Below are 15374 nucleotides of genomic sequence, written 5' to 3' on the forward strand. Positions count from 1 at the left end.
AATAAATAAATTAATTAATAAATAAATTAATAAAAAAGTTCTAACATAATATTAAATGTTATGTACAATTATTACTTCCCTTTATAGTTAAAATATTTTTAAACAAACTGAACTTGTCGGATTTGCCAGTATTCATTTACGTATAATAGTCTTTAATAAATCTTTCTTTCAAATGAAATGAATGAAAATGAAATTTACTGTACTTTTTTATTAAAGTTATTTCACTTTCACAAAATTATTATCAATGTCAGAGAATTTCCGAATTTGTCCATGATGACTGTTGACACTTAGGTAAAACGTTCAAAACGTACATTGTTTGTAAACAATTAGGAGAAAGGTATTTTATGCTTTTTTTTCAAAAAATTTTTTCACTTCAATTAAGCAGAGACATATTGGATAAAGTTTAGACAGTTTTAAGAAAAATTTCGACATTTTTCACTTTAACATTTTTATGAATACATAATTTTTAATGCAAATATTTTACAAATATATTACAATATGTCTAATATTTATACATTTCCTTAGGCAAAGTATGTTTATCAAATTTATACTTATGATAAAATAACTCTATCTTGGTTGGGCAACCAGGATAGGAAAATTAAATTTTAAAAATACCTCCAGTGAAAATCTAATTTGTATTAAGTGAACATAAATGAGTGTAAATGATCAGATGCTAAAGTTTTGAACAAATCCGTTACATGGCTAAAATCTGATTATCCACATGCAACATTTTGAAACATTTCTTACTAAGAAAGAACTAGGTGAAACATAAACACTGACGAAGAAAGTATCAAAATCAGACTATAAAAAAAGATAGAACCATTTGAATACCATCTATTAATGAAACGGCAAGCATTTTGGGCACAATGACATCATCATTATTTCTTTATATGGGCTTTACCATATTTGCCAAGTCTGTGAATAACAAGTAAGAAAATCATATTTAGTAGGTCATAATATATGAACCTTAATAGCTGTGAAATTGTATACCTTAAATTTTATGTTTGTTTTTAACACAGTTTTGCTATATAATATGCCAAATTTGGCTATGCCTATATAAGGACAGAACAGTGACGTCACTGTCTCCAAAAAGGCTGCCATTTCATTATAACGTTTCAATTGCCATATTATACCTTCTATGTTTGTAGTCCAATTTTCATATTTTTTTGCCAGATTCTTTTTTTTATTAAAGTCTTTCAAAATGCATACATGGTCAGATATTGAATATTCCCCTTTAAGAAATGGAAGAAATGTTTTACTTTGCTGTAGGTAATATATTTATCTCATGAACAGAAACAGTCCTGGGAATGTTCTATATTAAATCTACAGATAAAAAAACAGGTATATCATTTAATAAAAGTTTGAGATCAGTAGGTCAAAGGTCATGGTCACAGTGACCCGGAACATTTAAATAGTTTCCGCATGATAACTCAAGAATGCTTGGGCCTAGGATCATGAAATTGATAGGGAGGTTGGTCATGACCAGCAGATGACCCCTACTGATTTTGAGATCAGTAGGTAAAAGGTCAAGGTCACAGTGACCCGGAACAGTTAAACCGTTTCCGGACGATAACTTGAATGCTTGAGCCTAGGATTATGAAAGTTAATAGGGAGGTTGATCATGTCCAGCAGATGATTTCTGTTGATTTTTAGGTCAAAGGTCAAGGTCACATTGACCCAGAGCAGTAGAATTCTTTTTGCCAAAGAACTAAAGAATGCTTAAGTCTAAGATCTGGTAAATGACCCATAATTATTGATTTGATGTCGGTACATCAAGCGTCCAGTGCACAGTCACCAAATTATTTCTGTTCCTTTCGTAGTTACTGAATGAATCAAGTGTATTTCGAGTTCTACAAGCTCTTGTTCTTCTGTAACATTGACTTCTATTATTGCTGTTTTGTAGGATACTAGCCTTGATTCTTCAGTTTGTTATCAAAAGGAAGACAGGGATACTAGTCAAAATTGCCCGCACAGGATTTGGAGCCTTTCACAATATTCACATCACCATAAAGGAAGGTCTACAAGTGGTAATTTCTTTGTTGTTTTTTCTCTCCTTTTTTATGTATTTCTAGAAATACTATTACTGTGAAATCATTTAAATTCCTGGCATGAAATTTCGTGCAAACGTAAAAAAAGGACTGTTTCGCGTGGGCTTTAATTCGCGCATTTTCAATTTTTGAAATGAAAAAATAAAATAAAAAATATAATAGCGCGGTCTTAAATTCGCGCTAGGACGCGAAAATTAAAATGATTTGGCCTCAGAAAGTTGTTGCCTCTTTTTGAGAGAAACTGCCAAAGTGAAGGTGAATAGCTGAAATTTGGCCACATTTTGATAAAATTCTTGCCGCCGCTTTCAAAAATCTGTTGCCAGTTCTTTGAATTTGTAGCATTTGGCTACATTGGCAAATGGCAGAGAAGGCCCTGCTTATGTCTGCCATCATCTGTGAAACTGAACTGAATGTTAATGCTACATAATCATTTAGTACCATTTCTGTCTCGTTTTTTTTATGGCCCAACATCAGTATTGTTACATCCGGAAGTAGATTTTCACTGCTTCAGAATTGAAAACAAAATTATTTGACCATGTACAAATAACATTTTTTTATCGCTGAGGAGTTTCAATCGTTCTGTGAAAAAAGTAGCTTCAAAAATATTTTACTTAGAGGCATTAGACCATGTAGGAATATTGTTCAGCCTGAATTTGCTCTGCATGACCAGAGTTTTGGCCATTTACTTAGTGAAATATATGCATTAAGGGCATAAAAGTTTGTGTCCCATGTATTTCAAAATGTACTTGAGTCATAAAACATAAGAGGATTGTTATACGGCATGTGAAGTTGTGCTTTTGGTGTTCTCTTTGGGATTTCACTGAGCTAGACCAGAGTTATGGTTCTTGACATTGTGAAATATACACAAAAAGTGCTTAAAAGTTTTTGTTGCATAATTATATTTTACAGATATTTCACTGAGGTCCATGGAAGCATGGACAGGAAGTGGGGACACCAGTGTCTTAGTGACACACATCTAGTTTTACTTCTTGTTTCTTGGGTTTCTTAATATTGTCACACATTTCTCATCCATATTTAATAAGTGGGAACTTGTGAAAAAACACTGGCCCTGTGTCAAAATAATTTCTTATATTTATTTCACTTGTGTGACCCTCTACAGAAACTGTTCAAGCTGTGAAACTCATGACATTGTGAGCATGGCCCTCTTGTTGAAACAGCTGTAGAAGTAAATTAGTAAAAAACTAGAAACAACAAGTTATGTTTTTTCTGTTACAGGAAATTGACAAGGTCTGGTTGTCAAGCTGTTATGTCAATGAGGAGATCAGGTAAATATATAACTGAATCTTTGTGTGATTTTAATAAACATTTCTAATGGTACTGGAGATCAGTTGAAATGTCCACATCAGTGTTTAATAAAAAAACATTTTACATGCACTTTTGAGTAGATTTAGGGAATTTTGACGAAATTATTAAGATGTTAAAATTTGTGAATGATCACATCATGAAACATTTACTAGTTTCATGATTCTTCTATGCCATGGTTAAGTAGCTGATCATATTTTTATGCCCCCAGCATCTACTGATGCGGGAGGCATATAGTGACCGTCCTGTCCGTCCGTCCATCCGTACGAGGTTAACCAAATGGGACCGTTTCATCTAGCATCAATACCCCTTACTAGAATGACTTGATACTATTGCAGATGTAACCTGTGACCATTCCTCATCTTCAGACATCACCTGACCTCAGTTTGACCTTGACCTCATTTTGGACTTAGGTTGCTTTATATGGGCCATCTCTTGGTTAACCAAATGGGACCATTTCGTCTAGCATCAATACCGCTTACAAGAATGAATTGATACTAATACAGATGTAACCTGTGACCATTCCTCATCTTCAAACATCACCTGACCTCAGTTTGACCATGACCTTGACCTCATTTTGGACTTAGGTTGCTTTATATGGGCCATCTCTTAGTTAACCAAGTGGGACCGTTTTGTCTAGCATCAATACCGCTTACAAGTTTTAGAATGAATTGATACTAATACAGATGTAACCTGTGACCATTCCTCATCTTCAAACATCACCTGACCTCAGTTTGACCTTGACCTCGTTTTGGACTTAGGTTGCTTTGTATTGACAATGATGCCACTGGGGGCATCAAGCGTTTATTGAACGCAGCTCCTTGTTTATGTCTGAAATGGGAGGGCTTTTTTCCACAATAAATCTACTTTCAGTTAAAGGAGGCAGTCCAGAACCAGTATGGATTTCTTGAATTCTAAACATAAAAATTGTGCTGTTTTTTAGTAGTTTTTCTACTGCATCTGTTTATATTGTGGTTTTGTAAACAACAGATGTAATATACACAGTTATTAACATTATTAAATTACCATTCCACATTTGTAAACTTTACATACAAAAAATATCTTTATACACATTTTGTTTTTCCAACTGAGAACTTCAGAGAACTTTTTCCCAATTTCCCCAATGTAGGTAGCATTCCCAAAATGATATAAAAAAAGGTCTGCATGTTTCCATTCTTTCAACCTTCTACAATTATGGTATGTTGATAGCAATTACTTAAAAACATGTGGATGATCCCCAAACTAAATGCTAAACTAACAGTTTTAGCACCAGTAAACCTGTGAATTGAAAGGAATTAATATGAGCCGTGCCATGAGAAAATCAACATAGTGGGTTTGCGACCAGCATGGATCCAGACCAGCCTGCGCATCCGCGCAGTCTGGTCAGGATCCATGCTGTTCGCTAATGGCTTCTCTAGTTGCAGTAGGCTTTAAAAGCGAACAGCATGGATCCTGACCAGACTGCGCGGATGTTGGTTTTCTCATGGCGCGGCTCATATAAGCATTTACTAACAATGCTTGTTTTCTGATCCAATATTTCATAAATGTATTTTGCACGATGACTATGTTACTTGACTGGATGAAATAAAATATGTTTAAACTAAACCAGTCTGTGAATTCATTTATAAATAAAATTTATATTAAGATCTTTTGGAAGCATAGAATGCACCAAAGCAAAATAATGGCAGACTTGGTTTGACTGAGTCTGTTCATGAGAAGTAATAGAAAGTGCAACCCCCTTCAAGCCCCCTAGCAACGGCTTAAGCGGAACTCCATTACATAGAAAGTGAATGGACCCCATGATTCCAAAGTATCAGAAAATATAACAACAGTTACAATTGGTGACAACACTGACATTGAAAAACCTCAGTTGGAGGGAAAAAAGGAAAGGTAAATATGCAAACTTGCCGAAAAATTGCTACCTCAGCACCTTGCATATTGGAATTCAAAAAGTCAGATATTAAATGGCAATTTCTACATTTTTATAACCAACTTTTTGCATCATTTCAGAAAACAAAATGTAGAAATTGCTTCTCCTGAAAATCTCAATTTTTGTAAGCTCATGCTCAGCAGCGGAGACCATCAATATTTAATTGTATCTGTGTACGGTTAAATTGAAAAGCCATCAGATTTTCTCAGTAATCTTCCGAGTATGTTTTTGCTAATCTTATAGCCATTATTGGGTCATATTTCAGATAGAAAAAAATAATTTCTCCAAAGTTTGACGCAAAAAGGCCCGATTGTACTCAATTGTGATGGAAAGTTAATCTTTCAGTGCAAGAAGTGCAGCAATATTAAAGTTCCATAAGGCTTTATATTTTTTGTTTAACCCTAAGCCTGCTAAATTTCTAAAATGGACTGGTCCATCATTCAATCGGGGCAAAACCATTTATTATTAGAAGGGGTGTTCACTGAAAATTTACTGATTGGATAGCGAACAGTGAAGACCATGATCAGCCTGCACTGGTCGCCAAGGCAGAATCACTTGCCGCCAGCAGGCTAAAGGTTAAAACAAATGAAACAGCTGTCTAAATAGATGATATGCATAATTACATGGTCAGGAAAGAGTTACCGATACTTTTAATATGTTAGTTAGAGCCATAAAGGGAGATAACCAAAAACAATTCAATTAAACTGTCTCACTATATTCATCAATATTCAAAACTTTAACAAATATTAGAGAAAACAATTATCGAAAATAGGATTTAGTAACAAATTTATATTTTTTGTACTCATGACGGAAATAATTGGCAGCCACATTTAAAGTAAAGGCATTATGAGCCTTTGATAAGAAAGAGCATCAAAAATACATATCATTGTAAAGATACAGACATCTGTTAGGTATTGTTTAAAAAAAAATCCCAGTTTTGACAAAATACTGCTAAAACTACCAAATTGAAGAGTATCACTTGGCAAAACCATTGACCCTTTTAATTTAGTTTTCACCTTGCCACATTATAAGAACATTCAACTGAAAACCAAAACTGCATATATTTTCAGTATTCAGATGTAAGATCAGTTACCAAAGTTTGGCGCCATACATTATTGTATATTATTACACAACTCCCTTATATAAATCACCAGTCCATAGTTTTGTGCTGCATGACAAGTCTATATTCAACAAAGGTTTACTGGGCTAACAAGTCAGAAATTTAAAATAAAACTGTATATGATTATATTTCTAATGTCATATAATACTTACTGAATGTCTACAGACCTCGGGCAATAGTTTTGACTATTGACTAGCAAGCCATTCAGTAAGGATAGTTTGTGTTTCATGACTGGTCTAACCCTTATCGTGCTGGACATGATTGATTCTGCCTTTACGACCAGTGTAGATCATGATCAGCCTGCACATCTGTGCAGTCTGATCAAGATCTGCACCGTTCACCATTCAGTCAATAGAAAAATGTATCTTTTTGGTAAGCACCCGTTTTAACAGTAATTGGCACTGTGCAAATTGAAAGATGGACAAGTTCATTAAAGATATTTAGCAGGGTTAGGGCTAAAGTAACAGTTCAACACCTTATTTTGAGTTTGCTTTGTTTTTTTTTCCTCTGATTATTATGGCGATTAAGGCTTACTTGCCAGCACTGACTACAACTGGCCCCCATTAGTACTTAGTTCATTACATTTGATATAATACTGTAAAATGATTTAATTTCATGGTCATGGAAATTTGTGGTTTGGGTCTAAATGGGTATTTTATAAATTGATGAGTTTGTGTATTTCAACTTTTGCATGCAAAATAAATGGGAATTTTATTAAATTTATGGGTTGACTTAACCAAGAAAGCCACGAAAATTTGTCCCACATGAATGTTAAAGATATCCCAGTATGCTGTATGTGCAGTCTCGCACTGCAAACTTGTAACAAAATTTAATATTCATTATCAATTCAACAGCTTAATTAGAGCAATTATTTTAGTCATAATCTTTTATGTTTATATTATTAACATCATTTTATTGAATATTAATTATTTTCTTATGTTAATTATAACAATCAGAATTAAACATTTCTTATTTTATGACTTCATTTATACATAAATGATAGATAGCATGTGCTTATTACGTTAGTAATGGCCCATAATTGGAAAAAATTTAAGTATTCTATTCTGTTCTTTTCTTGAAATATGAGGGATATCTCTTTGAATGTATTTAGTAGTTCAGAGTTTCATGTTAATTTATAACTGTCCTAGCAGCAAGTTGGCAACTGACTTATTGCAAATTCTTCTTCAGTCTTGCACAGTTGTGGTTTCACTTTGTCTGTCCTGTCTGTTATCTGACAAGAATTTGCATGTGAACACATTGGAGACTACAAATAGTTTGCATGCGGACATGTTGGAGACCTTATTTTGGGGGCATTTTCCATGAAACTCGGGAGTGTAAATGGCTCTGCTTCATGATCTTTGATATTCATGCATTAACTAACAATGTCCATGTTTACTCTTGTAGGCAGCCAGTTGTGTTGTGTATGGGTGAGGTTAGAATTCAGGCCAACACTAATGGGTCACGTGACAGACCAAACACAACTTCTCCTCATCCATCTAGGGTGCCGTCAAAACAGTTTGCATTGCCAAAATTTGCTGCCTACCTTCAGGTAAGATTTAGTTTTATACATTTGAATACTTTATATCTGTTAATTGTGAAACTGCTGGGAAGTCTTCGTCCATTAAAACACACCAGATATATGTGCATTAACCTTTAGCCTGCTAAATTTCTAAAATGGATTGGTCTATCATTCAGTTTGGGCAGTACCATTTATTATTCAAAGGGGTGTTCACCGAAAGTTTACTGACTGGATATTTACTGGATGGATGTTCAGGATGATCTTGGTCTGCACTGGTCGCAGAGGCAGAATCATATGCCTGCAGCAGGCTAATGGTTAAACACTGTTACATTACTAAATATTAGTCATTGTTGATAAGCATTGAATGCACTTTTTAGCTCACCTGTCACAAAGTGACAAGGTGAGCTTTTGTGATCGCGCGGTGTCCGTCGTCCGTCCGTCAGTCTGTGCGTGCGTGCATCCGTAAACTTTTGCTTGTGACCACTCTAGAGGTCACATTTATCATGGGATCTTTATGAAAGTTGGTCAGAATGTTCATCTTGATGGTATCTAGGTCAAGTTCGAAACTGGGTCACGTGCCGTCAAAAACTAGGTCAGTAGGTCTAAAAATAGAAAAACCTTGTGACCTCTCTAGAGGCCATATTATTACACAAGATCTTCATGAAAATTGGTCAGAATGTTCATCTTGATGATATCTGATCAGGTTCGAAACTGGGTCACGTGCCATCAAAAACTAGGTCAGTAGGTCTAAAAATAGAAAAACCTTGTGACCTCTCTAGAGGCCATAAATTTCACAAGATCTTCATGAAAATTGGTCAGAACGTTCACCTTGATGATATCTAGGTCAGGTTCGAAACTGGGTCACGTGCCATCAAAAACTAGATCAGTAGGTCAAATAATAGAAAAACCTTGTGACCTCTCTCAAGGCCATATTTTTCATGGGATCTGTATGAAAGTTGATCTGAGTGTTCATCTTGATGATATCTAGCTCAAGTTCGAAACTGGGTCACGTGCGGTCAAAAACTAGGTCAGTAGGTCAAATAATAGAAAAACCTTGTGACCTCTCTAGAGGCCATACTTTTCATGAGATCTGTATGAAAATTGGTCTGAATGTTCATCTTGATGATATCTAGGTCAAGTTCGAAACAGGGTCATGTGCGGTCGAAAACTAGGTCAGTAGATCTAAAAATAGAAAAACCTTGTGACCTCTCTAGAGGCCATACTTATGAATGGATCTCCATAAAAATTGGTCAGAATGTTCACCTTGATGATATCTAGGTCAAGTTGGAAACTGGGTCACGTGCAGTCAAAAACTAGGTCAGTAGGTCTAAAAATAGAAAAACCTTGTGACCTCTCTAGAGGCCATATATTTCATGAGATCTTCATGAAAATTGGTCAGAATGTTCACCTTGATGATATCTAGTTCAGGTTCGAAAGTGGGTCACGTGCCATCAAAAACTAGGTCAGTAGGTTAAATAATAGAAAAACGTTGTGACCTCTCTAGAGGCCATAATTTTCATGGGATCTGTATGGAAGTTGGTCTGAATGTTCATCTTGATGATATCTAGGTCAAGTTCAAAAGTGGGTCATGTGCTGTCCAAAAACTATGTCAATAGGTCGAATAATAGAAAAACCTTGTGACCTCTCTAAAGGCCATATTTTTCATGAGGTATGTATGAAAATTGGTCTGAATGTTCATCTTGATGATATCTAGGTCAAGTTCGAAACAGGGTCATGTGCGGTCAAAAACTAGGTCAGTAGGTCTAAAAATAGAAAAACCTTGTGACCTCTAGAGGCCATACTTGTGAATGGATCTCCATAAAAATTGGTCAGAATGTTCACCTTGATGATATCTAGGTCAAGTTTGAAACTGGGTCACGTGCCGTAAAAAACTAGGTCAGTAGGTTAAATAATAAAAAAAATCTTGTGACATCTCTAGAGGCCATACTTTTCATGGGATCTGTATGAAAGTTGGTCTGAATGCTCATCTTGATGATATCTAGGTCAAGTTTGAAACTGGGTCAACTGCGGTCAAAAACTAGGTCAGTAGGTCTAAAATTATTAAAATCTTTTGACCTCTCTAGAGGCCATATTTTTCAATGGATCTTCATGAAAATTGATCTGAATTTTCACCTTGATGATATCTAGGTAAAATTCAAAACAGAGTCACGTACCTTCGAAAACTAGGTCAGTAGGTCAAATAATAGAAAAACCTTGTGACCTCTCTAGAGACCATATTTTTCAATGGATCTTCATGAAAATTGATTAGAATTTTTATCTTGATAATATCTAGGTCAAGTTCAAAACTGGGTCACATGAGCTCAAAATTTAGGTCACTATGTCAGATAATAGAAAAAATGACGTCATACTCAAAACTGGGTCATGTGGGAAGAGGTGAGCGATTCAGGACCATCATGGTCCTCTTGTTCATTGTTGTCAGTTTGCAGAAATGAACGGCATAACAGGATTGGTAACTTGAAACATGAATTGCTAGTGTGATTTATGGATTTGCTTATCCTATTCTGTCATTCATTTCGCATGAACTCCAAAAAAAAAAATCATTCCTTAAATGGCTAAAGATTATTGGGAAATTGCAATTTAGAAAGATATATTTAGTGTATATACTGAGGACTGAGTAATATTCACAATAGTTCCATTTCTGCTGATATTTGGAAACGGGACTAAAATACCTGGGCCCATATTTATCAACATGTTAAATCTGAAACATAGACTGTAAAATTCTGAATTTTCTCTTTGATGTCTCATAATTAAATTAGCACAGAATGTACATCTAAAGAAGCTTTGCACAAGTATGCAATCAGCTGTGCAAAACTTAGTCAGTACAAATTCACTATAAACAAGGTTATTTCAACCTGAATATTTATAAGTTTCAGACTTAAAAAGATTGATGTTTTAAATATGAAATTCAGACTCAAACATTAAAATGCTAAGTTTTCATTTCACTATGTCGTTGTAAATTTTACACAGATTATAATGAAACTGGACATGAATATACATTCGTCAGTTGTAAACACCCTTGCTAAATTTTGTCATTAATACTTTGGGGCACACAACAAAATATTTTCCATTTTGTTTTGGACTTTATAAACATTGCTGAATATGGACCCTAAATAACTAGCTCGATGTCTTAAAAGCAGGAGTAGCCTAGAGTAGATTGAGTAAGGCTGTTGATCAGCATGTAGCACGCAGAGTACAGCCCTCACCAATAGTTTACGTCGTTAATATCATTACTGTATTGTTTGTATGTAAGCTTATTTATAGTTGCCACAGGTAACCCAGGTGATATGGGCTGCTCATCTTAAAGACTTGTAGTATTGTTAGAAACAGAAGACGCTGCATTCCAGAAGCTTCCCTGGTTCTTTATCATGCCAGTTATAAAGCAACCATACTCCCGACCCTTATCCCAATATCAGTCATTTTTAGTTGGAAGAGCAGGGGCTTGAACTGTTTCATAGTCAGATAGCGTTACCACTGGACCACTACGTCCACTCTAAACAACATATGAGCCACGCCATGAGAAAACCAACATAGTGGCTTTTGCTACCAGCATGGATCCAGACCAGCCTGCGCATCCGTGCAGTCTGGTCAGGATCCATGTTGTTTGCTAACAGTTTCTCTAATTGCAATAGGGTTTGAAAGCGAACAGCATGGATCCTGACCAGACGGCACGGATGTGCAGGCTGGTCTGGATCCGTGCTGGTTGCAAAGTCACTATGTTGGTTTTCTCATGATGCGGCTCATATATAGATAGTTTTGGTTGTTTTCAGCATTTCGGATTGAAGATTCAGAGCCTGACTGTAATGTTGTTGAAAACAATGGTAGCCGATTGTCTTATTCACATTGAGGGACACGAACTGGGGCTTGATATCTCATGCATTGAGGACAGGTTGGATTTCTTCATTTTCATTATTGATTATTGAGAAAATTAATTTTAGTGCAACACTTCGCATTTTATATTGTTATTTAAATTTCATGATTGAGAATGACACATGCCAAAGGTAATGATTTGTACTGTTTCTTTCTGAAAACCCCTCGAATATCATCCTTTAAATAAAAAAATGATTTTAGCTTTTAAGCCTTATCATACGATTGAGTCTGTCTTTGCTACCAGTGTAGATCATGATCAGTCTGCACATCTGCACAGTCTGATCATGATCTGCACTGTTCGACATTCACTGAGTACCCTTTTGGTAAGCACCCCTTTTAACAGTTTATGGTACTGTCCAAATTGAAAGATGGGCAAGTTCATTATACAAATTTAGGAAAGTAAGTGTTGTTGCCAAACTTAAGCACACCCTGGCTTGTGAATGCTTTATAACTTTGAGGTTGATGTAATACATTAAAATGTTCATGGAATTAACTTCTATTTTCAGTTTGCAGTTTATCATCAATGCTGGAAGTGTTAACTGTAGAGCCTTGAGGAGTGTAACACAGGTAGCTATTATTTTACTTTTAAAAGATATATTCGGAATAAGTTGTTTTAGAGATTTTTTCTAAAATGTTGCTTGGATGTTCTGTAATATATAACAGATTAAAAACAAAGTTCATAAGTATTGGTCACCATGCTAACTTTCATACTATATCTACTTTTACAACACCACTACTTAGCAATTAACCAAAACAAAAGGGCAAACATATATATTTTCAGAAGTCATAAGGTTGTGTATTATACACAAAATTTACAACAAAAATATCAGAAATAGTGATTCATAGATTTTTGTAACATGTTAATTAATTATTTGCTGAACTTCAATCTCAGTTCTGTGTTCTGCTTATATCAATAGTATTTTTTTAGTTTATAGAGCAGAACTCCTGATTTTGAAGTCAGCCAATGTTACCATTGGACCACTGCATCCACTCTAGATGAGATGCTTGTAGACATTTTCAACTTTAATCTAAGTAGATGAAGCAGCAGTGCTTGACATTGTACCATATGTATATATGTTGGCGCAAGTTCTGTCTACGGTGCAACTGTATACTTCCTACATTTTAAACATATTGTGATGTTTTATTATCGCTTATGTAGATCCAAATACAGTAAGATACCGTTGCCAAGAGCGTAACTTTGGCTTTACAATGACATTCTAATCATGAAGCTGGTTTATTAGTAGAAGTCATAGTTGACCGGGGTTAAATCACCGTTTGGGACCCCGGAGGTCTGGGTTTTATAACCTTTACTAAACAGAAGTAAAAGTACCTACATTTGATAGGGGCCTCCGTGGCCGAGTGGTTAAGGTCGCTGACTTCAAGTCACTTGCCCCTCATCGATGTGGGTTCGAGCCTCACTCGGGACGTTGAATTCTTCATCTGAGAAAGCCATCCAGCTGGCTTACGGAAAGGTCGGTAGTTCTACCCAGGTGCCCGCTCGTGATGAAATAATGCACGGAGGGGCACTTGGGGTCTTCCTCCGCCATTAAAGCTGGAAAGTCGCCATATGACCTATCATGTGTTGGTGCGACGTTAAATCCAACTTACATTTGATACTAGTTTTGGATAAAGAATAGTAATTTCATCGTGGCCATATGACTAGTTCAGACTAAAGTAAATGAACATATAACACATTCCTACAACCATTAATGTCAGCTATTAAGTACTACAGCTGTTTATCCCACTGAAATTACTACACTTCTTTATATGATTAATACAGTCTCTTTAGAATTTAACTCATTCAAATACCTATATTGTGAAAGGAATCTTTACATCCGCTTTAGAAACCTAAAACTTCGTCATGCAGTAAAATGATGAGACAAACTGTAATGATGTATGTATTGCCACAGTCCAGGCGCATTTATTACACTACTATGTGAATGAGATGCTTTTTTGCCTATAAAAGGGAACTTTTTTCTAAGGTATTTCTAAAGCAGTGTGACAACATTATTTAAATAATTACCTTTCAACGTATTTTCGTGATTTCCAGACTGCGATGAATCATCGAAATGATTAGAGACTCAACCCACAACTATCGAGAAATTTTGGTGAGTATTCATAACGGAGTATTCTTGAAAAATATTTCATGAAAGATTCTTTTAAGTTATCTAAAACAAACGGTATAACACCAAAATTAGTGTATTTTAAACACAAATGCTTGCATTTGCGCTCCCTTGCTTTGGCATGCCCTCCCATTGTGCTGTGGGTGAGTTATCGTGCCCACCTTAATTTTGGCTGCTGGGGACCTAGAGCGGTGCCCAGTTTGTTTTTTTCCTGCTTATGTGTGTGCTTTTTTGGGCGTGTGCGTCTGTGTGTCTTAGGCGGTGCCCTACAGTATTGTTATATCTTACTTGTCTCTTAATCTTTGTAAGTTAGTTGCGTGCGTGCGTGCGTGCGTGCGTGCGTGCGTGCGTGCGTGCATGCGTGTGTCTTTTGTACATGAGTGTCTGCGCTGCTGTGGTTTACGTTGTAGGGTAACTGTGATTAAGGAACGTAGCATTCCCTTTTGAATATTCATCCTTGTTCCACTTTCCCCTTCACTCCCACCCCCGTTTTTTTCTACCCCCTACCCCATCCTCCCCTCTTTTTGTATATATTGCAGTAATTAAAATGTACTTGTGTTGGTTTTTTGAAGCAACCCGTCTATAATATTTTTCCGTTACAGCTTCTTTTTTGTGGACCTACTTTACAAATGCGTGGCTCTGAGGCTGTGTTTGCGGTCTTTGTGCTTCCGAGAAATCTACCCTTACCTATTATCTTTTGTTGCCACGACTACATTGATATGACATGAAATTGTCGTGTTAGTGCAGGTAACAAGAGTTACGTTTTTATGTATATTGTTTAAATATACTTTTAAGTGTCAGGAGAAAACTATCGTATACTAGTTTTTAGACTTATTTCAACCCGCTACTGAAACCTTTACGGGCGACACCTCCAGAAAACTTAGTAAATTTAGTAGGAGGCTAGTGGAACATACAGAAGACGCTCCAATTTCAGAAGCTTCCCCTGCTTTTAGCGTGCAAGTGGTAAAGCACCCACACATAGGACTCTTATCCTAATAGTAATTTTCAGTTGGAGGAGCGGGAGATTGAACTCACGGTTCATGGTTTCGTTGTAAGACAGTGTTACGTCTGGAGCATTGCGTCCACTCAAGTCGAGAAATAGATGGACTTTTTCATCTTTTATGTAACGGTGGATGGAGCAGCATATGGTACTATATATATGGGCACACGTGCTCTCTGTGGTGCAGGTGCGAAGCCAAAATATAAATTTGCAACATTTTCATCATACAGTGACAGTGTTTTACTATCGCTTATATTGATCCAAATGCACATATTTATACAAGTGTCAAAAGCGTAATGTTGACTTCCTAATGACATGACATTCTAACCATAAAGCTGGCTTATTAAATTTTGTAGGAATTAGAGTGACCCGAGATCAGATCACCATTCGGGACCTTTGAGGACCACATTTTATTGCCTAACG

General features: G+C 35.9%; 1 long non-coding RNA gene across 1 annotated transcript; it reads left to right on the forward strand.

The window, feature by feature from the left end:
• The first annotated feature begins 1881 nt into the window (after positions 1 to 1881).
• LOC128547349 (uncharacterized) lies at positions 1882 to 12432 on the forward strand. The gene is made up of 5 exons (XR_008366470.1): positions 1882 to 2027; positions 3285 to 3334; positions 7826 to 7970; positions 11729 to 11847; positions 12335 to 12432. It is a non-coding gene; the product is annotated as an uncharacterized LOC128547349 (long non-coding RNA).
• The last annotated feature ends 2942 nt before the right edge of the window (positions 12433 to 15374 follow it).

Source organism: Mercenaria mercenaria, chromosome 12 (genome assembly GCF_021730395.1).
Source record: "Mercenaria mercenaria strain notata chromosome 12, MADL_Memer_1, whole genome shotgun sequence".
NCBI classification, from domain to species: domain Eukaryota; kingdom Metazoa; phylum Mollusca; class Bivalvia; order Venerida; family Veneridae; genus Mercenaria; species Mercenaria mercenaria.